At 36.8% G+C, this 21,040-nt stretch overlaps 1 long non-coding RNA gene across 1 annotated transcript in view; it reads left to right on the top strand.

The window, feature by feature from the left end:
• LOC123839393 (uncharacterized) overlaps positions 1-2,092 on the top strand; it is a 32,094-nt gene extending 30,002 nt beyond the window's left edge. The window contains exon 3 of the long non-coding RNA XR_006789626.3: positions 425-2,092. This is a non-coding gene — a long non-coding RNA (uncharacterized LOC123839393). The remainder of the gene's footprint in view (positions 1-424) is intronic.
• Positions 2,093-21,040: the final 18,948 nt, after the last annotated feature.

Genomic DNA, 21,040 nt, shown 5'->3' with positions numbered 1-21,040 from the left:
CTAGAAAAAGAAAACTAAAAGAATTGTTTATAATTTCAGGTCCAGTCTCTACATGGCATGCTGAGTTTAGGGAAATCTGCGAGCTGCTTTCCTTTTCCACACAAAAGACACTTAGGTTTCCCTGATGTGCATAATGGCACGTTTCAGGTCAGTCCACTCCAGCATTTTTCCATTAGAGATGACCCTCACCTTTCATTTTTCTTTTATTCTTGCTTGCCACAGAAAATATAAACATGCAAACAAATGAATGAGGGCATGCCCCTCTAAGGAAAATTCAAATCCTGGATGAGGTGCTAGAGAGAGACTGGGCTTGTTTAACCTAGCACCGTTCGGAGTGATCAAGAGTGTATCAGAGGGGAGAAAAACTGTTGTATGTGAACTCAGCCCTTCTGCCACACTTTAAAAATCTTTCGTCTCCTTCCAGGTTACATCAGCTGTCAGAGGGAGTTGCAAAAATCCAATAAAGATGTTTGACTCCGAAGAACTGAGAGTGCGATAAAGAAGATTCCAAAGTAAAATAGTGAAGAATAGATTTTAAATGAACTTACAGGGCGCCTGGGTGGCTCAGATGGTTAAGCGTCTGCCTTCAGCTCAGGTCATGATCCCAGGGTCCTGGGATCGAGTCCCGCATCGGGCTCTCTGCTCCTTGGGAGCCTGCTTCTCCCTCTGCCTCTCTCTCTCTCTGTCTCTCATGAATAAATAAATAAAATCTTAAATGAACTTACAGACATGGGAGAGGAGATGCTTTATGCAGTCATAAGATGAGGATTTTTGTCTTTTTGCATGATTCAAAACGAGGATAGAGGAAGAGGAACATTTGATTAATTGAAATGTCAATGATTGGTCACTGTGTGCCAAGTGTATAGAAAAAAATACAAATATGTTGACTGTGCCCATAACAAACTTACTCACTGAAGACCAATTGGGCCCCCAAAGATGTCCAGACACTTCTTGTAATTCTGTAAGCTGAGATTTCTGAGAGTTTTATCACACCAAAATGATTTAATTATGTTCATTTCTGCTCTTTCTGTCAAGGTTGGTTTATTCCAGAAGCAGTGCTTCTCTGACAGCCTTTTCCCCTCCAAATTCTCGCAGTGGCATTCGTCCTTCCAAAGGGAAATCCAACCACATAGCTCCAGACACCTTCTCCTTACTTCCTAGTTCCCCAACACGTTGCTATAAAAATTTTCAAACACATAGAAAGTAAACATCCACGTAGCCGCTACCGAGATTCTACCATTGAGATTTTACTACACTCATTCAATCAAACATCTAACCATCCATCATCAATCTATCTGGTAATTTTTAAATGTATTTCCAAGAAAATTATGGACATTATTACATTTCCACTAAATACTTCAGCGTGTCATTCATTAACTGAACTTAGTATTTATTTTTGTGTTTTTTTTTCTCTTGAGCTAAATTTTACACACAATGGAATATATACTTGTTGAGTTTCAATAAATGCCTACACTTGTGTAACCCAAACCTCTATCAGGATGTAAGACATTATGATCACTCCAGAAAATTTCCTCATCCCCTTCCCATCAATGCCCTACCTCCTGCCCCAGCAGAAGAAACTGCTGTTCTGATTTTTTTACAACAAAAATTAGTTTTGGGGCACCTGGGTGGCTCAGTCGTTAAGTGTCTGCCTTCAGCTCAGGTCATGATCCCAGGGTCCTGGGATCGAGCCCGGCATCGGGCTCCCTGCTCAGCGGGAAGCCTGCTTCTCCCTCTCCCACTCCCCCTGCTTGTGTTCCTGCTCTCGCTATGTCTCTCTCTGTCAAATAAATAAAATAAAATCTTAAAAAAAAATAGTTTTGCCTATTTTAGAACCTCCTATAAAATGGAATTATACACAGATGGCTGGGTGGCTCAGTCAGTTAACTGTCTGCCTTCACCTCAGGTTGTGACGGGGTCCTGGATCAAGTCCCACATCAGGCTCCCTGCTCAGTGGGGACCCTGCTTCTCCCTCTGCCTGTCTGTGCTCTCTCTCTTTGACAAATAAATAATTAAATAATCTAAAAAAAAAAGGAATCATACGAAATGTACTCCTTTGTGTCTGGCTGCTTTTACTATAGAAATTTTTTTTTTTTTTTTTTTTTTTTTTTTTTTTTATTTGACAGAGACGGACAGCGAGAGCAGGAACACAAGCAGGGGGAGGGGGGGAGGGAGAAGCAGGCTTCCCGCGGAGCAGGGAGCCCCGTGCGGGGCTCGATCCCAGGACCCTGGGATCACGACCTGAGCCGAAGGCAGACGCTTAATGACTGAGCCACCCAGGTGCCCCTAGAAATTTTTTTGAGATTCACCCATGTTTTAGATACATCAGTAGTTTTCTTTTTATGGCTGAGTAGTGTTATATTCTCTGAATACACGGCAGTGTGTTTATCCACACTCCTATTAATTGACAATTGGGTTAATTTCTAAAGTTTTGTAGTATTATATTTTTTATTTTTCTATTGGGTCATTATGAATAAAGCCATTATTGGCATTCTTTCTTTGGACATGGATTTTTGCTTCTTTTGGGTAAATGTCGAATTTTTGGAATTGCTGGCTCATAAAGTGGACAGTTTTTTTTTTTTTTATTACAAAATCATTGTGCCAGTGTATATTCCATTCACAGCAAATCAAAATTTTGGTTGTTTTACCTCCTCGGCAACATCTGATGTCGTCAATCTTTTTATTTGAAACCACTTTGCATTTTTACTGTTTGTTTTCCCTTCATCTTTTCTGTATCTTCAGTCATTCTCTTTCTTCAAGATGAGGATAATGATTTTTTAAATCAGCCTTCAAACATGCTTTGGCGTGCTCGCTTCGGCAGCACATATACAAACATGCTTTGGCATTCTCCCCCTTAAAAAACAAAGAAAATAGGGTGCCTGGGTGACTCAGTCGGTTAAGCGACTGCCTTCGGCTCGGGTCATGATCCTGGAGTCCTGGGATCGAGTCCCGCATCGGGCTTCCTGCTCGGCGGGGAGTCTGCTTCTCCCTCTGACCCTCCCCCCTCTCATGCTCTCTGTCTCTCATTCTCTCTCTCGCAAATAAATAAAATCTTAAAAAAAAAAAAAAAAGAAAAGAAAAGAAAAGAAAAGAAAAAAGATTTTTTTGACCAAAAATCTCCCTTCAGCTACCAAATGATTTCTCCAGTCTCCTTAACAACTAAGCTTCTCCACTTTATCAGCTAAGCTGCCTCTACTTTATCACTTGAAATTTCTTGACTTCTAGATGTTGGGGCTGCTCTTTAGCCTTTGGTCCTAGACTTACTAATGTTCTGGTTATTCACGTTATTCATTTTCTCCTTAGGAATCGTGTTTATTCCTATATTCAAATCAATCCCAATGCCAACAATTCACAAACTTATATTTCTGGCCTGAACTTTCCTTTGAGTTTCATCTGTCTACATGACATTTTCACATTTCTATGATTCTGATTGCTCAAAGTTACCATATCTGATTTTGATCTTGTGATCCTCCAACTATGCTGTTCCTCCAGGATTCTCAATCTTTGCTAGGATTATATATTTCTTCTTCCTGAGATTAAAAAAAAAAATCTAATAATTTTCAAACCCTGTTAAACAACGACATATACTTCAGAGAAAAATTAAAATAATCTAAAAGAAATACCTTAAGTATCTGATGTCTAAGAAGAAATTAAGCAAGAGTTAGAATGAATTAAAAATCTATTTACAAAGAAAAACCTATTTACCGATACTTAGTGGCTGTAACTAAAGTCATTCACAGTGGAAAATTTGCAGCCTTAAGAGATTTATATCATAAAAGAAGAAAAGTAAACATGAATGAGTTAAACAATTTAATTCAGCTAATAGAAAAGGAATAAAAGAGAAATCTCAAATAAATGAATGATGCAAGGAACGGCAACCATAAAAGAACAAAATTGAATTGATGTAAGAAATAAAACAAGTGGCAGCATCGAAAAATGATTTTAGGAGAAGGATCTTAACACTGTTTAAGTTGCATATTCTGGGGGCGCCTGGGTGGCTCAGTTGTTAAGCGTCTGCCTTCAGCTCAGGTCGTGATCCCAGGGTCCTGGGATCGAGCCCCACATCGGGCTCCCTGCTCGGCGGGAAGCCTGCTTCTCCCTCTCCCACTCCCCCTGCTTGTGTTCCCTCTCATGCTGTCTCACTTTGTCAAATAAATAAATAAAATCTTTAAAAAAAAAAAAAGTTGCATATTCTGAAAAACTTAAAGTCTCTAGACTCATTTTAGAAGTGGAACAATATTATAGAGTAGAGCTCTCATCTGATAGAACTGATGTCTTTTTAAGAAGAGGTAGAGACACCAGAGATCACTCTCTCCACTTGTACACAGAGAAGAGGTCATGTGAGCACACAACAAGATGGCAGCCACCTACAAGCCAAGAAAAGAGGCTTCAGCATCTTGCCAGCACCTTGATTTTGGGACTTGCTAGCATCAAGAACTGGACCTGAGAAACAAACAGGGTTCTAGAGGGGAGGGGGGAGGGGGGATGGGTTAGCCCGGTGATGGGTATTAAGGAGGGCACGTACTGCATGGAGCACTGGGTGTTATACGAAAACAATGGATCGTGGATCACCACATCAAAAACCAATGATGTATTGTATGGTGACTAACATAACATAATAAAATTAAAAAAAAAAAAGAACTGTGAGAAATAAATTGCTGTTGTGTAAGCCAGCCAGCCGGTGGTATTTTGTAATGGCAGCCCAAACAACCAGTGCAAAGAGGAAAGAGTGAGGTATTTTAGTTGTTCCTGAGTGAGGGAAGATGATTTGGATATAAAACAATTTAACTGCAGAGGAGAAGGAAAACATGAGAAAACACACTATGATTTTTCCGATTTAATATCTGCATCTAAGAAATAATTGACAAGAGCCCTCCGAAATGTCTCTGAAACAGGTAAGTCATAGTAAAATCATCTGAAACTCTGTACTTGATAACTGCCAACAACTACACAAGGTGGTTACAAAATCTTCAGAAGATTTTAGACGGAGTGAACGGGAGAATCAGCTAAGCATTAGTAAATGAATTCCAAGGAATCAAGAGATTTTAAGTCGAAAAAAAAAAAGAAAAAGAAGTTTTAAGTGGGAAATTAGGTTTGCTACATAAAATAATATAACAAGGAGAACTAATATAAGATGTCTAAAACCTAATCTTGAAAATCTGGTACCTTACATGGCAGAAGAGACTTTACAGGTAAGATTAAAGTTTAAGACCTTGAGATAGGGAGACCATCCTGGATTATCTTGGGTGGGTCTAATCTAATCAATTGAGTCCTTAAAATAGAGAAACTTTCTTGACTGTAGTCAGAGAAAGGGATGTGATGACAGAAGTTCTTTAGAGACTCAGGAAGGGGACCATAAACCAAGGAATGGGTGGCTTCTAGAAGCTGGAAGAGTGATGAAAATTCATTCTTCCCTTGATTCTCCAGAAGAAAAAAAAAATGTCAGTCCTGCTGACATCTTGATTTTAGTGCAACCATCTCAGAATTCTGAATTACAAAACTGTAAGATAATGCATTTTTTGTTGTTAAAGACAGCAAGTTTGTGGTGATCTCTTACGGCAGTAGCAGAAAACAAATACAAATTTTGTTCTACACATTTGGACCAGAGCAAATAAAATAAAGACACATGAAAGTAATGTAAACATGCCAAAACCTGCCACAGCACACAAAGAAAATATTTGTTCAACCATACGTCTAATATAAGGATGCTGGCTACTAAAATACCTATTAGTTTATAGAATTTCCCAGTATGTGAAAGAATGTAAGCGTGTGTGCTTTGTACATATGCATATTTAGACAAATACATACATAGTGATCAAGTGGATTAAAGGAGTTAATACTAGAAAATATTATCAGTCATTTCATTGCATCTCATAATAATAACAACAAACACGCTTAGCATTGTCTATGTGACAGGCGTCGTTTTAAGTGCTTTACATATATTAAGAATTTTAATCCTCGCAACAATCCTGTGAGGTAAGTAGTTTATTTTTATCCCGTTTTGCAGCTATGCAAACTAAGACAAAAAGAAGTCCAGAAAACTGGCCAGGGTCCCACAAGGTGGCAAGCGGTGGAGTAGGAGCTTCAACCTGAGTGTTGCGCTTCAGAGAAGCTGCTTTTAAACTGTACCTGGAGAAGCTGAAGCACCACTGAATGTTGGTGCATCACGTTAAATACATGTAGTGAAATACAGATAAGGCGAGATAGCTTTTATTTATTAATTTATTTATTTTAAAGATTTTATTTATTTATTTGACAAAGAGAGAGCGCGCGAGAGAGACAGAGAGCAAGCACAAGCAGGGGGAACAGAAGGCAGGGGAGAAGCAGGCTCCCTGCTGAGCAAAGACCCGCCCCCCCCCCCCCCCATGCGGGGCTCAATCCCAGGACCCTGGGATATGACCTGAGCCCAAGGCATCCGCTTAACTGACTGAGCCACCCAGGCGCCCCTATTTATTTATTTTTTTAAAGATTTTATTTATTTATTTTACAGAAAGAGAGAAAGCACAAGTAGGAAGAGAGGCAGGCAGAGGGGGAGGGAGAAGCAAGAAGCCTGATGCGGGTTTCGATCCCTATTATATTAGAAAATCTATTAGTATGACACAACAATTAATTGCTTAGAGGAGATAAACCACACTATCCTCTCTAGAAATGCCGAAGTGGTATTTTGAATTTATTTAGCATGCACTCTTGAATTTTTCAAAGTATCATTTTATACCAGAAACTCCTTCCTTCCAAAATCATATGCTAAACTTTCTAAGAATACTGGTTAGTCTTCTATTTGGATGACTACTAAGTTTTTCCCACTATGTTCACCTTCTAGTACTTTTGGATGAAAGAGAGTTATAATAATTTAAACAGCTTGATCTAGTGTAAGAATAGTAAAATATTGATATTATATATTAATATTTTATATATGATAAGGAGTATTTAAAATCAGTGAGAAAGAGAGGTCTTTTCTAGTAAACATTATTGGAACAGTTGACTTAGCAATTTGGAAAATGCTAGAGTTACTGTCTTATCAAACATGTTATCCAAATAAGTCTTAGGTATATTAAAGATATATTAATAAAACAAAATTTGAATCATAACATCAGTAGGAAGAAACTATAAGCATCATTAGGAAGATAAAATGTCATATACAGAAGGATAAACAACATTTTTAAATATACAAGAAGATGTGCAAACATAAGTAAAAAACATTAGTAGCTTTGATGACATGAACATAAAACAGAGAGTGTATGTTCATACCTAAATTAGAAGAACAGTGATAATGCTGGGAGACACTGCAGAATATTTATTAATAATCTTAATATCAGAAAAGCTTCTACACCATCACCAATAGGAGTAAAATTTTTTCTTTGTGTAGGTAATTCATAAAAGATAGAATATGGAGATACAAGTGGTCTATAAATGTGCAAACAGTATTTAAAGGAATGTACCCCCAATTCACATTAGGATATGTTTTTTTCACCTCAAATTAACTACGTTTAAGAAAAAAAAAGAGAAAAGCTTCTCCTACCTAGTAAAGTTTGAATAAGTGAGGAGGCAAAGTACTGCACCCTAGATGGAGTGTGAAATAATGGTGGCTCAGTTGGTTGAGCGACTGCCTTCGGCTCAGGTCATGATCCTGGAGTCCCGGGATCGAGTCCCGCATCGGGCTCCCTGCTCGGCGGGGAGTCTGCTTCTCCCTCTGACCCTCCCCCCTTCATGCTCTCTGTCTCCCATTCTCTCTCTCAGATAAATAAATAAAAAATCTTTAAAAAAATAAAAAATAAAATAATGCCCCATTACTAGCCAGAGGAAAATTTGGAAGTATAAACTAAAGGATCTTTAAAATATCTTTTATCTCATTGACCAATTTTAATTAAGGAAGAAAATTGCAACATATGTTACAGTAATTTCAATTTTAGAAATGGTCAAGAGGGCACCCGGGTGGCTCAGTTGGTTAAGCAACTGCCTTCGGCTCAGGTCATGATCCTGGAGTCCCGGGATCGAGTCCCACATCGGGCTCCCTGCTCAGCAGGGAGTCTGCTTCTCCCTCTGACCCTCCTCCCTCTCATGCTCTCTCTCTCTCTACATTCTCTCTCTCAAATAAATAAAATCTTAAAAAAAAAAAGAAAGAAATGGTCAAGATACGTGACAATGTCCAGTTATGAAAATGCTCACCAAAACATAATTTATAATAGTTAAAATTGTATTTCTATGGTCAAACAATATCATATTGGTTAAATACACTGTGGAAAGTCTACAAAGGGATATCATGAAACAATTAAATGTAGTCTTTTACAAGAAGCTTTAAAGTCTTGGGAAATTTTAGCAATAGGTTTAAAAAAAAAACATTGAATTTACCCCACAGTTATTAAGAATCAGGAAGATACGCAGATATTGTACATAAATCTACACAAACCCCAGCATAGAACAGTCCCCCTTCCATTGCCACTGGATGAGATTTCTACCTGATCTTTTTCTCCTAACGACCTGGCTCAGCTCTTCCTCTCTCTTTCTTCCCTTCCAGGTGAAAGTCCCCTTCCCCTTTTCCCTCCATCCATGTCCTCACTTTCTCCTCAGCCTCTCTCCCTGTTTCTCTCTCTGTTCTCTCTCCCTTTCTCAAACTTCTGGGTACAAACTACAAATTCCTCTAATTCTTCAATGCAGAACATTTCAGTCCTGCTTTATTTTCTACCCTCTCCTTCAAGAACTTTGTCTTTTATACATATACCACATTCCAGCAATCTTCTCCCACAAAGCGACAGCTTTTTGGTATAAATTATACACTTTCCTAAATTTGAAAGACAGATGCCATGTGGGGTTTTTTGGGGAAAATATTTAATAGCATATTTTTCCTATTGCTTCTACATAGAAAACTATGCTAGAGCAAAAGTCACAAATGCAAAGAGATATTTATCTATGAAGATGTTCGTCAGTTTTTTTATATAATGTTTATAATATATTTCTAAAAGATGAAGTAATCTAAATGTATTTCACTTAATTAATAGATGCATTTTACACCTTGCCATAATTACATTATATACTGTTATGTTATGTATAATTATATATAATAATATATCAGCATAGTGTAAATAAATTCATATTACTAGTAGTATATATAACATATAACAATAGCATATTAGTAGTATATGTAACATAACATTAGTGGTATATATAATGGTAGTATATATAACATATATATACATATACACATACACATGGCATGAGTTAATTCAAACGGATCACCCAATTATTCTGGGATGGGCCTGGGAGTTTCTAAAACTTTTAATATTTAATATGATAATTATTATCAGTTAAATGTGAAAAATATTAAATTACTTAATAAGATTAGCTTACATCTGGTATATAAATAGAGATGAGCTGTTCTGAGAGAAGTAGTTTCCAAATTTGGAGGAAAGGTGAAGTAGGTAATTTTAAATCACATGAGATAGGACTGAGAAGTTGGGAAGTGATATAGAGCAATGTGATCACAAAAAGAAACATGTAAGAACAATGTGAGAACAAAAAGAGAATAATACTTTGAAATGGAAGTGGTGCAAAAGAGATAAATGAAAAAAAGTTTTCGCGTTTTAATTTTTTTCTTAGAATGGTACCCTTTATTCCCCTCTTATTCTCTCCTGTTTATAATATCTCAACTAGTACTACAAGATTTATAAATTAGTCCTATTTTAGTTGAAATCATCTACTGTGGGAAATCCTGGTCTTACCTACAGTTATAAATTTATTCTGTTTAAAGTACATTCTAAAGTTTGAAGAGTTCTTTTATCAACATTTGAAGCATGGTCAAGTTAAAGTTGATACCCTTACTACTTTATTTTACCACTTTATTTCAACTATCCTTCCCTCCTCTAAAAATTTGGGAATATGCGCACATGACTAGCTCTTTAGCACTCAACAAATATTTATCATCTTAATCACAAGTGCCATCAAATGACATGCTGTGTAACAGTATTTCCCTGTCATTTCTCTGATAGGCAGTGACGTTATCTGACTTTAGTGTCTCTTTAAATTTTACATTTCCCCTAGGGATGCAATAGCCAATTGTAAGGCAACATGACTAAATTAGTTAAGAGTGTAACAGAATGTCATAAAACCAAGTGAAAATTTTCAAATTTGGACTTCCCAGATAAAAGCAGAGTAAGCTGAAAACCTGAGTGTCTTAGGACCTGACAACAATTTGTTAAATGAGCTTAATCCTTCTCTGAAAGAAATGTAAAGCTATGTTCAATTTAGATTTCTCTATGTTCCAATGCTAAGCAAGACAAGAATCATGGTTTGAACTATTCTTTTTTATCAGTGTTTATTCTAATTTACATTACATAAGTGTCCCTATAACTTTAAGCGAGCAGTTTAGTTCCTTGTATTTTATCCTAAGTCTCTAGGCAAATAGGCAAATGTCATTTTACAAATGTTCTTTGCAATAATGGTTATAATACAAACAAAAATATCATAAATATATAATAGTTTACCTTCTCCACTGGTTTACTAGAAACTGCACGTGTATTTAATTTTAGCTTAATTCATTTTAATTTAATTCATTAAATAATTCTGCACATATATTTATTGTTTCCCCCATAGAGTAAGCAATTATTTATAACACAGTGATGATTCCAGCTCTAGGTCTTGGCTAGTTTTTTAGCTGCCACATTATATCCCACTTCAACACTTAGTACCCTTCTGTGTGCTCACTGATATGAGGAATTCTTAATCTCAAGAAACAAACTGAGGGTTGCTGGAGTGGTGGGGGGTGGGAGGCATGGGGTGGCGGGGTGATAGACATTGGGGAGGGTATGTGCTATTGTGAGCACTGTGAATTGTGTAAGACTGATGAATCACAGACCTGTACCTCTGAAACAAATAATACATTATATGTTAAAAAAAAAAAAAGAAGAAGAAGAAGATAGTCACGGTATCTTTTATGATATTGAAAACTGTATCAATTAGTTTGGAATCATTAAACCACTAAACTACTTTCAATAGCTTAATGGTCCTCATTTCTGTGATAATTGCTTTTGAATCATGTTTTTTCCTCCTCAAATTAGACTTCTTGTTTTGACACCATGTTACTTGCCCTTTTAGTTGTTTTTTTCTTAAATTTCTTCCCCCAAATTCTTCAGTTTATTTCTATTTTCTCAATTTAGTCTTCTTAATTTGTTTATTCTCATTCCTTGAACTACCACTTCCTTCCTTCATTTTTTTAGTAATCAAAGTTATCAGTACATATTGCTTGATTTTGTGGTGAAATACCTTTTCTTTTCATCATCAAATTCTTTTATCTCCTCTTTAATAGTCACAAATTCTACTCCCAAATCTCAATCTCTCTCTCTGTCTCTGTTTTTCTCTCTTATTCTCTCTCTCTCTCTCTGTCTCTCTCTCACACACACCCAACTATGCTTCTCATTAGGAGTTATGTACCTTATTCTGTAAAGTCAACTGATTTAAACATTTTCCCTCATCTGTCATCTTGAAAGAGAGACATTGCCTGTCTATTGTGAAATGTTTCTGTTTTTGCTCAATCACACTGATGCAGACACAGGCTGTATTATTACTTCATTTTGCCATATTAAGAATATGATGATTCAGCAATTTATTTCTGGTGGCATAACTTGCTTATAACAAAGCTGAAGTGAGAACCTAATTTTAACCATTCTTAACTCAGTGACTACTCCCCTCTGCATTTTTTTTTTTTACTAATACAATAATTTGGAATTTGCTGTGGGATACTGAACAAACCCTGTAACTTCTCTGGTTTAGTTTCTCTATCTGTAAAATAGGTAGAATTACATTCCTTTAAACGTATCCACAATAAATAGAGTGCCATTTTACATATTTTATTTGCATTTGCACCAATTTATATTGTTTAACTGAAAGGACTCAAAAGACTCCACAGTGTGTACTCATGAGAGACTGTAAGAACGGGAAAGTAGACAGCACACCAAGGGAAAGAAAGAGCAAGCAATCTGAGAAGAGAGGTCTGGAAACTTCTGGGCACAGTCCTTTGGGATGCTTCTCAGCCACATAGGGCAGGCTTCCCATTTGGATCAGGAAACACCAAGGTCTGTGCAAAGTAGCTCAGTTTCAAGGGAGCCCAAGCACACAACTGCAGAGGGGACATTTTGCCCTCCTGATCTCACATCTAAAACCAGTCTGGATAATCTTTTAAGCCAAGTACAAAACATCCATTTATACCTCCAAACTGTAGGTTTGTTTCCCAGCCTCACCCATTATGCAACTCCATCCTGACTCTTGGAACCAGGATGCCCAGTTGTCTCCTGTCCAGGGCTTCTGTGAGGATGGAATGAGATGATACATGCTCATGCTTCTGACAACCCTAACTTCAGGTCTTATTTTCTCTTTGGAGGTGAGAAGAATCACACCGAATTTAGCTATTAAGCAGTAGAGAAGAAAAGAACAATAGTATCTACTGGGCTGGATTTGCAGTCTGTCTCTAGATGTGCTGTTTCAAACAAACAAAAATGAATCCAAAGGTGTGAGAAAGGATAGCTGCAAATTGGAAAAATGCTTTTCAAGAGCTGAATTTTTTAGCTCTTAGATGTGCAGGCTTGTGATCCTGCAGAGGGAAATTTTCCGGTGTGTGTGTGTGTGTGTGTGTGTAGAGAAACAGTTTCCCACTTAGAGCTTTGAGTAGAAGTATAAAGGGAAGCCTAGATACCATATGTCTAAATATTTAAAAATTACATATCAAAGTAACAAGCTGCGAAAGAAAATATGACTTAAACTCCTCCCTGAAAAAGGTACCTACAAAATGACTTGGATTTCCAGGTCATTTAGAACTCCATCTCATGTAAATAACATGTCCCTGGCCAGGGGTCTGTGTTTCTCTTTCTGCCAGGGGCTCCACCATTTTGCACAATGATAAGCCTGGCATGCATGTGTGTAGACACTCCAAACCTGGAAATCTCAGCTCCAGCTACTTAACCTAAGCCTGCAAGCAGCCACCCTTTGTGCATACAGCAGACTTGGTGTCCCACACTAGGAAATTCGCCCTTGGGAAGTGAGACCTGGGGGAGGGGCTCACTGCTCCTGTTCTGGATGACTTAGATGTGGTGGTGGGAGAAGTTTTCAACATTCACGTTTATTATAGTCCTTGATAAGTTTTGTCTCCTCTCTGACATTATACTTGGTCACTGACATGTTTATTTTATGTCTGCTCTTACAGTCAATGCTTTCTTCTTATATTTTTTTCATTGTTCGATATTTATTTTCCTATTTTCTCCTGCCCTTTTCTTTTATGTTTTAAAACTGTTGCTCTTTTTCCTCTAGCGGTTTTGAGAATATATAGAAAGTTTAAGGGAGGGGCACCCGGGTGGCTCAGTTGTTAAGCATCTGCCTTTGGCTCAAGTCATGATCCCAAGGTCCTGGGTTTGAGCCCCGCATCAGGCTCCCTGTTCAGTGGGGAGCCTGCTTCTCCCTCTCCCACTCCCTGTGCTTGTGTTTCCTCTCTTGCTGTCTCTCTCTCTCTGTTAAATAAATAATTTTTTTTTAAAAATAGAAAGTTTAAGGCCATATTATAATCAGCAAACAAAACTTTCCTCCAAATAAGACAAGACTTTCTTCTCCAGCTTGCTTGTTGTCCATACCTTCTTTGCATTTTTTGACTTTGTTAATAAATATTTTCCATTTTATGCCTTTTTGATTTTAGAAATTTCCATTCAAATGAAAAATTACAAGTATTTTATCTTAATTATAAATTTTATTAGTACACATTCATCAATTTTACTTGTATTCTATGGCTTCAATGTTTGGCATTCCTTTTTTTGTTGACATCCCTGGTGCAAGTACTCTATTTAGGGATGGTTTCTAGGTCTATGTGGATGGCATTATTTCTGTGTTTTGCATATCTGAAAAGTTTGCACCCATCTTTAAAGATAGTCTCGTTGAACATAAAAATATGGTTTTAAATCATTTTTGTCAGAATTTCATGGTTATTATTCTACTGATCTTTGAGAAGAAAATTTTGAGTTTTAGAAGATAAGGCAACCAGAGAGAAAAAAGTGAATGCAAGCTAATGTAAAGATATCAAGGGCTAAGAAGTTCCCATGAATGGGAATAGCAAGGGGTCAACTGAATATTTATAGGGACTATCCATGAAAGGTACAGTGTAGCATCTTCTGAGAGGAGGAAGACAAAGAGAATAAATAGAGCCAAAGAGAAATTTAAAAAGAAACCCAAGGAAAATAAAAGAAGATCATATTGGAAAATGTGTCATCTTTTGAGCTCTGGACTGGTGATACAGATTTGGCATTAATGATCTATAGAATCTAAATTTCAGATGATAATTGAAGCTATGGAGATGAAGGAAGGTTGGGCAAAGTATATGTAGGTTGAGAAGAAAAGTTGCAAACGTAAAGTTACACTTACATAAAGATTCAGAGTGAGTGTTTAAGGCAAGTATGAGAAGGTGTGTGTGTGTGTGTGTGTGTGTGTGTTTGTGTTTTAACCCAATGGAATAGAAATACTATAGTGGATGGTGTTATAAGGTGGATGATTCACTCCTCCAACTTTTATTCTTGTATAAATACTTCTGAAATAAAAAAAGTAAAAATAATACTTACATTTTGCCATTTCATTGGCCTAATTTGCCAAGTAGAATAAGGACAAGAGAAGGCAAATATGAGAGGAGGACACAATAAAAATATCCTTACTTACATATAAATTTTTTAGAACATTTAAAAGATAACCATTGCATGTTTCAGAGTTTACGTAATTTCTGAATGTCTCAATAGGTAAGATGTATTATTGCCAAAAATCAGTTTCTTTTTGAAAATTCATTAAAATTTCCTCAATTTTAGTGCAGTTTGGAGAAAGCAATACCATCGGGAATTCCCTACACTGATTGCTCTCTGGATTATTTTGTGGTGTGGTCATATTCTGAGAGCAGACAGGAGAGAACTGGGAAAATATGACACCAGTTTTCTCCCTTTTCAAAGTTTGTAAGGCCCTTAGGGACTTCAGAACTTGATTTTTTTGCTTGGGTCAGTTTATCCTGGAGAGGATGAACAGATGAATGGAGCTTGCAAACAGACTATCAAGAACCATTTTATATTAAATCATGTCTCCGAAGATACTCAGGACAGAAGCTGTCCACATTTATGTAGTTGTACAATACCTATAACTTTCCATTACACTTTTGGTGTCTGTTTGTGGTTTACTGCATGCCGTTATCAAGTGGGCTGTGAGTTGTAGAAATGTTTAAGAAAGGTCTAGAGCCAGAATATTCTGTTGATGTGACTCAATCCAAGTTATGTAACATCTATGAGATTCAGCTGTCTCATCTGTACCAAGAACACAGTAGCACTCATCTTTTTTTTTTTTTTTTTAAGATTTTATTTATTTATTTGACAGAGAGAGAGTTAGCAAGAGCAGGAATAGAAGCGGGGGAGTGGGAGAGGGAGAAGCAGGCTTCCCGCCGAGCAGGGAGCCCGATGTGGGGCTCGATCCCAGGACCCTGGGAACATGACCTGAGCCAAAGGCAGACTCTTAACGGCTGAGCCACCCAGGCGCCCCAGTAGCACTCATCTTATAATAATGTGAATTTAAATAGGTCCCCAGTTCAGCACTTAACACATAGTGTGCATGCAGCAAGAGCTAGTCTTCCTCTCTGACATAGGCACCAGCTGCGAACACAAGACAGTTAGCTGTAATCTCAGGAGCAGCTATTGTGTTTGATAAGACCCAAGATAGGGGGTGAGAAGAAGGAAAAAGTAAAATGAAATAAACAACCGGAATAAATATACATGTCTTCCTCATCAGGAGTTATTAATTTAATTATTTTAAAATAAAAATAAAAAAATAAATAATTAATAATTCCATATATTTAAGGAGGGAGTCAAAAGTCAATATTCATATCAGCAATGAATGAGTAGAATTAGAATTAAAACAAATCCCGTTTCAATCAATAACTCCCCAAATGAAATGCTTAGGTATGTCCAAAAATATCCACAAAATATGTACAAGTTCTAGATCAGGAAAATCATGAAGCTCTAATGAAAGAGATCAAAGAACTAAATAAATGAAGAGATATTTCATGTTCATAATGGGAAGATTCAATATTGTCAAAATTTCAGTTCTTCCCCACATGATTTATGGATCCCTCACAATCTCAATCAAAATCCCAGCAAGTTATTTTATGGATAGGGATAAATTGATTCTATTTTTTTTAAGATTTTATTTATTTATTTATTTGAGAGAGAGAGCAAGAGAGAGAGAGTGAGAAATAGCATGAGAGGGGAGAGGGCCAGAGGGGGAAGCAGGCTGCCCACTAAGCCGGGAGCCCGATGTGGGACTTAATCCCAGAACTCCGAGATCGTGACCTGAACTGAAAGCAGTCGCTTAACCAACTTAGCCACCCAGGAGCCCCATCGATAAACTGATTCTAAAGTTTATATGGACAGGCAACACAATATTGGAGGAAAAGAACAAAGTCAGAGCACTGACACTACCTGATTTCAAGTCCTACTATAAAGCTACAGAAATCAAGACAGCGTGATATTGGAGAAAGAACACACAAATAGATCAATAAAAAAGAATAGAGAGTTCATAGAGAAGAGAAAAAAAATGCAGCAAAAAAAAAAAAAATAAGTGTGTCTGTCAGAAAAGTAAGGAATTGAATTTTTATGTTTTTTTTTTACTACAAGTTATCTAGCTATAAAATTCTCCTGTCAAAAAACAATTGTGAAATTGTCATATAATTAATAGCAAATATGTTATATGTGAGTATTCTTCAACTTAGATCCTATAAACTGTAAATAAGATGTTATATTTCATCATGATTTTTCAAAGAATTATTGTCTATCAATGAAGATAGTTTTTAGTTACCATCAATTTTTTTGCACAATATTCTTGACATAAAATAAAAAAAAAAAATAGTTACTGTGAGTAAACTTGCAACGTTTTTGTTCTCATGTAGAGATAGAAGATAGCCAATCATGGAAAGCAGCAATGCCAAGCCTTAGTGGGAACAAAGAGAGAAACTGGAAAACTCGTGTCGCTTTACATACAACTGTAGGAAATTCTGGTATGTAAAGGAAATGAGTAAATTAAAAAAAAAATACTAGAGAAAACGGGCTCAAACATCTGATTGCAGATGATCCTTGTATCAAGGAAAACTGACTCCCAGTTTCTCTGAAGTTGTTTTTTTCCTGCTTGAATTTTAAGTTGAATTTTCAAGGTTAAGCATGACCTGATAGAGAGTATATCAACCTTGAAGTATCTATCCTCCCAATTCGCTTGATTCTATCTGCGTTATGGATCACCTGCCCAGTGAACATTCCTGGGTGACACAGCCGATGCCTCATCTCCTAACATTTTTGGCTGGGTCAGCTTGACCTTGGATTAGTGTAAATCTCCAACAAGGCTTAAATTGTGCCTGTCATAGAGGTAGCAACAACAGTTCTGGCTTATAGACACAACCGAACGAGATCCTGAAGATTCTGGAAACTCGCACCACTGTTGGATTCTGTTGAAGCGTTCCACCATGGTATATGGCTTTCCTAATGGCTACTTGGAGGGGACAGGTAACCAACATTTAAAAAAAAAAAAAAAAGACATGGAATATTGGCAGGAAAGATACAGGAGACAAGCAGGCACCAGCAAAGGTTATTTTGAAGCATTATAGTTCCATAGGGTCAGTGCAGTAATGTCCATGTTACTGAACATTGGGCTAAGTTTTCTTGTAAAACCTTGACTGGTTGGTCAAGTACCACCTTGGATTAGTTTTTCCTCTTTCTATGTTTTACTCCCCTTTCCCCCTTATTCTTAATGCCTTGGGATTGCAAATCTCCCTCCTCCTCTCTATTTGCCAAAAATTTATCATATAAACATTGCCTCTAGAGGAGCCTGGCTAAGATAAGGTGTCATATTTTTTCAGTGGGTAAGAAAAAATTAAATTCGATTACCATAAATTACTAGATCTGTTATATATTAATAAGTGTTACCCAATAAAACGCTCTGCAGCCAGTGGTGTTTGGAAAATGTTGGGTAAAACAAGTGTAGTCAAGTTTATTTACTTAATAGCCTTGATTTCTATTGCTCATTTTTTTCTTCCTCAGAGCATCCACTGAGACTAACATATCTGAAATACATATGAAAACAACATTTAGAGAGGAGAAATGGTAGAAAACTTAAAAGTTCCATAGAATCCAGGGAAGTAATGTAAATAAGCAAAACAGCCTGGTAGTATGCTATGTTAAACGGGAGAGAGCTTGCAGGAGCTGGACTGGAACACCTTCAGAGGATGGGTAACATATATGAATGTAGGTTCCGAGCTGCTGCACCTACTGATTTTTCAGGATATACCAAAAAATCTAGATTTGATAAAAAATATGAAATCTTCTAATGTTAAAAGTACTGACAACTGACTCTAATTTTTAAGTTATTGCATGGTCCAAAGATAATAAGCCTATGGGTGGGGCCAGAGCCAATATTTTATAACAATGGTGAGACTGTTCTTAGAGCCCTCTTATCAGTTCGCTGCCTTCTAGGCACTGCAGGCTGAAGGAACAAAATAAGTCAAGGAACCATTTCCTACTTTCAAGGTGCTCGGGAAGATCATGATTTTTTCTTATCATTCTATGTCTAGTTTGTGGAGGTATATACAATATATCTTCTCAGATCATCCCGGAGTGGAAATTTATCTTAGAGGAGAATTTGATGTCCTTGTTCAGTCTGGAGCACAATTCTACAATGCATTAATTCCACTTCATGGTGCATTAAACTGATGGTAAGTTGCTTACTCTTTTTTATTTTTCCATTTTGAAATCAGTGTGAGGATTAGACAAACATTTATACCTATATTTTATACATATATTTTTATACCTAGGTATGTGTCTTTGATGAAACTGAAATAAATTCTTGGGTAAGTGGTTTTGTTTCACAGAAAGGATTTTTTTTTTTTTTAAGCTGAGTTGAAAAGATCATTCTCACCAACTATTGCAATCTAGGGAAGTACAAAAAGACGATGATGATTATTGATAAAACCTCTCAATATCCATTCACTTGTGATACGATGGTATGTGAGCAACACAAGAGTTAAGTTACAGGGTTATTGTGGTGCACCTGGGTGGCTCAGCTGGTTAAGCGTCTGCCTTTGGCTCAGGTCATGACCCTGGGGTCCTGGGATCAATGATTTGGGCTCCCTGCTCAGCGGGGAGTCTGCTTCTCCCTCTCTCTCTCCCCTCCCCCAGGCTTGTGCTCTCTCTCTTTCTCAAATAAATAAATAAAATCTTTAAAAAAAAGTTACAGGGTTACTGTGAGTGACTATGTGTCAGCTTATTCATGAATTCATTATTGCTACAACTAAAATATTTTAGTGAAGTAATAATGGGTATTGTTCTTTCATTAAATATCAGTCTAATGCAAATAACAGTGGTATGAGTACCACAGTTGGCAGAATTCTCAGGTAGGCCCCCAAGATCTCCACCCTCCTGGCGTTACTGTCATGATTATGTTACATAGAAAAAGGGATTTTGCAGATGTAATTGAGGTTATTAATCTATTGAGATTGAGATAGTGAGATGATCCCAGTAGACCTGATGGATCATATAAGCTCTTTAAAAGAAGGGTATTTTCTCAGGCTATCAGTAGAACACAAAGTCAGAGAAATTCAAAGCTTGAGAGAGGTCAGCATGAGGGAGGTTTTGTTTTGCTGGGTTAGAGGGGACCTCAAAGTGGCCATTTGGACCTAAGATCTATTCCTGGCTGACAGCCAGCAAAAAAATGGGGACATTTTCTTAGAACCATAAAGGAAGTGAATTCTGCTAATAAAAATAAGAAATGAAAAAATTAGGTATCTGCCTTATATTTATTTTTCTTGTCTTATTACCTAAACAGGAGCACTGGTAAAACACTGAATATAATTGGTGGTATGTGGTATCATTGTCTTATTTCTGACTTTAATAGAAATGTTTTTAAGTTTCACCATTCTCTAGCATGCTTTCAATAGGCTTCTGTAAAATAAACTTTGTTAGGTTAAAAAGTTCCTTTCTTTTCCTAGGTTCTTAATAGGGAACTTTCCTTTCTTCTTTGTGGGAAACATTTTATAATTAAGGATTCTTTATTTCTTAAAAGACATAAATTTTAATGTAAAACTCTTTGTACCTACTGTCTGTAAGAAAGTTTAAATCACCAACTAAATTTATTGGTATAATCCTGTTTATATTCCCCCTTTCTTTATAAGTTAATTTTTGGCAATTTATATTTTTCTAGAAAAAAATTATCTATTACATAGATGTTTTCAAATATCTACATGGAATGTTCATGGCAATTTCTTATTTAAACAACAACAGCAACAACAAAAACAAAAAACAAAAAACAAAAAAAATAGTTCTAGGCATTTCTGATTTTAGCTTCTAAATGTAAGGAGATTGGAAATTAGCAATTCTATTATTACAACAAGAAAAAAAGCTGAGCAAACGGAAAATCAATGACTTTTCTGAGGGCCATGAAAGAATTGAGATCACAGGGAAAATCATCACCCTGAGATCTGGAAAGAGGGGTGAATACAAAGAGGCACCACTGAGATCACCTTTGTGGAGTGAAAGCCATTGGAGCCATAACCTGGTAGGAAGGCTTAAATAGTAGTTTTGATGAATTGCTGGAGACTGAGTATGGGTTATCCAGAGAGTGAAAAAATTCTGGAGAATCCAGTCTTAGAAGGTCCCCACACTTTCATGGGTTTTACTTCCAGGAACCCTACTGAGTACTCACTCTGAAGAACCGAAAAGTACCCTGGATCATTGGCAGAGAAGGGGGAAAGTAAACATTTGAAATATGTCCAGTGAGTTTTGCATAACAAAGTCCTTTTCTCTAGTGAAAAAAAGCTATCAGAGTCTTATCTCACCCAGTCTGCAGTAGGGTAATTAGCCAGCAACAGCCAAATCTACCTTTCTGCCTCACCTCAGGAGACGGAAAGAAAGAAAAAGTGAAGGTCACAGCCCAGGGACATAAGCCCACTAAGATTTAATCATAATATTAAATAATCCCCTTCTCTACATCTTACACATTAGCAGGG

The sequence above is a fragment of the Mirounga angustirostris genome, unplaced genomic scaffold (assembly GCF_029215605.1).
Source record: "Mirounga angustirostris isolate CCGP_5_RB_7025 unplaced genomic scaffold, mMirAng1.0.hap1 SCAF_3, whole genome shotgun sequence".
NCBI lineage: Eukaryota > Metazoa > Chordata > Mammalia > Carnivora > Phocidae > Mirounga > Mirounga angustirostris.
This window is presented reverse-complemented; position numbering and strand designations above follow the sequence as displayed.